This window comes from Vicugna pacos, unplaced genomic scaffold (genome assembly GCF_048564905.1).
Source record: "Vicugna pacos unplaced genomic scaffold, VicPac4 scaffold_40, whole genome shotgun sequence".
Taxonomy (NCBI): Eukaryota; Metazoa; Chordata; class Mammalia; order Artiodactyla; family Camelidae; genus Vicugna; species Vicugna pacos.
In genome coordinates, this window is record NW_027328744.1 from 328,428 (window position 1) to 333,915 (window position 5,488).

The 5,488-nt window shown below is 39.9% G+C and overlaps 1 protein-coding gene across 2 annotated transcripts in view; it reads right to left on the bottom strand.

Annotated features, from left to right (window-relative positions):
* LOC140694577 (uncharacterized) overlaps positions 1-5,488 on the bottom strand; it is a 365,332-nt gene that overhangs the window by 206,558 nt on the left and 153,286 nt on the right. The gene's annotated exons all lie outside the window — the stretch shown is intronic.

The following is a 5,488-nucleotide window of genomic DNA, read 5'->3' on the forward strand; positions in this document are numbered from 1 at the left end:
CCAAGAAGATATAGATCATTTGAACAGACCAATCACTAGAGGTGAAATAGAATCAACAATAAAAAAACCTCCTTGCAAACAAAGGTCCAGGACCAGACGGCTTCACTGGGGAATTTTACCAAACATACCAAGAAGAGCTCATACCAATCCTCCTCAAACGCTTCCAAAAGATTGAAAAGGAGAAAATGCTTCCAAATTCATTCTATGAAGCCACCATCACCCTGGTACCAAAGCCAGACCAAGACACTACCTAGAAAGAAAGCTATAGGCCAATATCATTGATGTGCATAGATGCAGAAATCCTCAACGAAACATTAGCAAACAGAATCCAACAACATGTAAAAAAAGGTCATACACCATGATCAAGTTGGGTGCATCCCCGGGACACAAGGATATTTCAACATACATGAATCAATCAATGTGATACACCACAGAGAAAGGACAAAAATCACATGATCATCTCAATAGGTGCAGAAAAACCATTGGATAAAATTGAACATTTATGATAAAAAATCTAACCAAAGTGGGTACAGAGGGAACATATCTCAACATAATAAAAGCTACTTATGATAAACCTACAGCCAGCATAACACTCAATGGTGCAAAGCTGAAAGCCTTCCTGCTAAGATCTGGAACAAGACAAGGATGCCCACTCTCACCACTTCTATTCAGTATAGTATTGCAAGTCCTAGCCGGAGCAATTAGACAACAACAACAACAACAACAACAACAACAACAACAACAACAACAAAGGGAATGAATGGGATCCAAATTGGAAGAGATGGGTAAAATTGTCATTATATGCAGATGACGTGATACTATATAGAGAAAACCCTCAAGGCTCCACACAAAAACTATTAGAGCTGATGAAAGAATTCAGCAAAGTAGCAGGATACAAGAGTAACATACAGAAATCAGTGCCATTTCTTTACACTAACAATGAAATATCAGAAAAGGAAAGTAAGGAAACAATCCCTTTTAAAATTGCATCCAAAAACATAAAATACTTAGCAATAAGTCTGACCCAGGAAGTGAAAGACATATGTGGAGAAATACAAAACACTAAGGAAATTAAATATGACTTAAAGAAATGGAAAGATATCCCATGTTCTTAGATTGGAAGAATTAATATTGTTAAGATGGCCATACTGCACAAAGCAATCTACAGTTTTAATGCCCATCCATATTAACCCAGGACACTTTTCACAGAACTACAATAAATTATCCTAAAATTTAAATGGAATCACAAAAGACCCAGAATTGCCAAGACAATACTGAAGAAAAAGAACAAAGCTGTAGGAATAACCCTCCCAGGCTTCAGACAATGTTGTAGAGCTACAGTAATCAAAACAGCATGGCATTTGTACAAAACCAGACATATGGATCAATGGAACAGAAGAGAGAGCCCAGAAATAAATCCACAAACTTTTGATCAATTAATCTTTGACAAATGAGTCAAAAACATACAGTGGAATAAAGACAGTCTCTTCAGCAAATGGTGTTGGGAAAACTGGACAGCTGTATGAACATCAGTGATGTTAGAACACTCTCTCACACCATACACAAAAATAAACTCAAAATAGCTTAAAGAGTTAAACATAAGGCAAGACACTATAAACCTCTTAGAAGAAAACATAGGCCAAACATTCTCCAACACAAATCTCAGCAATGTTCTCCTTGGGCAGTCTACCCAGGCAATAGAAGAACAAAGCAAAAGTAAACAAATGGGACCTGATTAAACTTACAAGCTTTCACACAGCAAAGGAAACCATAAACAAAACAAAGAGACAACCTATGGAATGGGAGAAAATATTTGCAAAACATGAGACTGACAGGGGCCTAAACTCCAGAATATATGAACAGCTCATACAACTTAATAAGAAAAAACAAACAACCCAATCCAAAAATGGGCAGAAGACCTAAACAAACAATTCTCCAGTGAAAACATACAAATAGCCAATAGGCACATGAAAAAATGCTCCACATCATTAATTATTAGAGAAATGCAAATCAAAACTACTATGAGATATCACCTCACATTAGTCAGAAGAACTGTTATTCAGGAGTACACAAAGGATAAATGCTGGAGAGGCTGTGGAGAAAAGAGAACCCTCCTGCACCGCTGGTGGAATGTCATTTGGTGTCGCTGTTACGGAAAACAGTATGGAGATTCCTCAAAAGACTAAAAACAGACTTTCCCTATGATCCAGAAATCCCACTTTTGGGCATATATCCAGAGGGAACCTTAATTCAAAACGATACATTCACTCTAATGTTCATAGCAGCATTATTTACAATAGTCAAGATGTGGAAACAACCTAAATGTCCATCGACAGATGACTGGATAAAGAAGTGGTATGTTATACAATGGAATACTACTCAGCCATAAAAATGATAAAATTATGCCATTTGCAGCAAGAGGGATGGACCTGGAGAATGTCATTCTAAGTTAAGCCAGAAAGAGAAAGAAAAATACCTATGATATCACTTATATGTGGAATCTTAAAAAAAAAGAGACAAATGAACTTATTTGCAAAACAGAAACAGACTCTCAGACATAGAGGACAAACTTGTGGTTATCATGGGGGAGGGGTGGGAAGGATTAATTGGGAACTAGAGATTTATACGTATAGAACAGATAAACAAGTTCATGCTGTATCTCACAGGGAACTATATCCGATACATTACAGTAACTTACGATGAAAAATAATATGAAAACAAATATATATATGTTCATATATGACTGAAGCATTGTGCTGTACACCAGAAATTGACACAACCTTGTGAACTGACTATCCTTCAATAATATGTGTGTGTGTGTGTGTGTGTGTGTGTGTGTGTGTGTATGTATGTATATACATATACACAAAAAATAAAACAGGATCCCAGGAGGCCTCAGTGCACTCACCCCAGAACTAAGAAACCATGATAATGTGGTAAAGTCCCCATTTAGCACATATCCAGTATGGACCAGATGACATTCAAACAATTCAATGCAGATTCTTTCCAGTCCTGGCATTGCCCAGGTATCCTGGACCCTCACTGGCAGGTGGGCACAAATGGACTCATGTACACATTGACACTGGGATCTCACCAGCTTGAGCAGGAATGTGCACAGGAACTCCCTTCACAAGATAATCTTGGGAGGCCTCAAGAAAGTGGTTTCCCAGTGTCCACAGCCATCTAGGCATTGCCAGCAGTCCTAGTCTCTGGCCATCTCTCTAGTTGGAGCTCTACCACTGAGGTACCACTACGCCTAGCTATGTGCCCACCACCAGCATTGATCCCTAAGAGCTCAGCTGTCTCTGGAAGGGGGAAGACAAACATTCCCTCCCTTGGTGGTAAACTCAGTTATAGGGGTCTCAGGCTGGGTTGCTTAGGCCCTGGATGTCAGTGAATTACTGAGATGACATGTGGTTACCCACACTCTCCACTAGGTCAGGGGAGCTCAGGCAGTTCAGCTGCAGCAGTAGCCATCCACTGGCCCTAAACTCCTATTCTCTGCCCAACCACAGCAGACTTGGGCTGGCTGTGCCCCAGGGGCCTGGCCTTCATATACCCTGTTCCTGAAGTTAGGTGATTCTCTGCCCATCTTGTATGCTCTGACCTCTAACCAAGGGATCCCACTATATATCTTATCTGCACAACACACTGACCAAATTTCAGCTCCAGCCCAATCAGTTTCCCCATGGCCTGAAACCAACTTAGTGCTTAGTAGTATTATCCTGCTTTAGTTTTTGTTTTGTTTTTTTTAAGATAAACTGAAGCCTAGTAGGTTTTAAGTAGCTTTTCAGAGGTGACGTAGGTAGGAAGTAGTAGAACAAGAATTCAAAACTTGATCTCTCTTGAGAGAACTTGAACATCTTTGTCCTTCTCACTCCTGCATGTTGTACCCAGATGCCTGTTACCCCGTCTGAGTTCCTCTCATCACCTGGGGAAGGCTTACTCTAACCTGTCCCAAGAGCATACCCCAGATACCCACTACTGAACAGAGAGACTAAGGTAGGGGTGGAGGGAAAGGGCTAAGCAGGGGACAGAAGGAGCCAGTTAGCCTGGGAGTGGGGCCTGGCCTGTCACTGAAGTCACTGGCAGGGAGAGGGACTTGAAAGATCTGTGTTCAGGGGCTCCCTGCCCTCCCAAACGGTGTGCTGGCATGGGCTGCTAGTGCTCATTGCCAAAGTCAAACACAGACAAGCTACGGAGGTAAGAAGAAACTAACAGAAATCATAGGCTTCCAGTTTCTAGTCTAGAGTGTGAGGAACTTGGAATTCATCCCTCCCATCCTCAAAACAAGAAAAAATGAACAGACTGAAAAGAAACAACTCTTTCTAGACCCATCAGAGAACTGAGGTCACAGGGCAAACCACTGTCCTGAGAATTGGAGAAGGAGGCAGAAGCTTTATACGGTACGATCAGAGAAGCCCAGGCCCAGTGTGGGCAGGGACTAGAACCAACACTGTGACATGCAGGCCCCAGGTCCAGCTTTCTCCATGGGATGAGCACTCCAGATGAGGGAAGCACTAGCCTCTCTCCTGCTGGTCAGGGCTGGCACAAGCTGTGATCACAGCTGTAATGCTCAGCAGATCCATGGCTGAGTCAATGGGCAGCACTTACCAGCTTTGACAGCTGTGAGCCTCGGCTGTGGTCAGTGCCCATGAAGTCTTGAGGAAGGCCAGCCTTCCTCCTGCAGGGAGGCAATCTCGAACAAGTAAACCTCGCCCTCTAGCTACTTCAAGAATCAAAACCCAGCCATGGCAATCTCAGGTACATAACTATGAGAAATGAAAACGTATTTCCCCACAAAAACTTGTATACAAATGTTCACAGCAGAATCACATGATCTAATGCATAATTGTGAGAAAAGTGGAAAATAAAGTATATTTTCATTTTTGTATCTGAAACATTGGAAATATCATTTAAGAAACTAAGTAGTTATCTAATAATGGCAGGGGGAATTAAGATGTCACAAGGGTGGAAGTGAAACTTCTCAATGTACAGTATTTTGTTATTTTAACTTTAAACTGTGAATGTGTTCTAAATTTGAAACAAAGTTTTAGAAATCATAGGAATTATAGTTCCCAACTAGACATGAAATATTGTAAACATGAACAATGTTTTTAAAATATATATAACTATTCAAAATCTGAGTTGGAAATAACAGTGGTAGAAGAGAATCTGTTAATGTCAAACTTTCAAAATGAAATCAATAGATAATGTCTAAATTTGAAGCACAGTGTTTAGAAAACACAAAATGTCTTGAATTTATTTCACAACCTGTTAATGCATTTCATAATTTTATTTATTTATTTGTTTATCATTAACTCTTTGTACCTTATAGAGATCTTTTACGCAACAATATTTCCCATGACAAAGATACATTTATTTGAAATATGGTAATTCCTCCAGTTTTGTTTTAGTTTTTTTCTTCTATGAAGTTCAAGTAAAATTACAATGAACATTTTTGGTTTAAAAAAGAAACTTGTATACA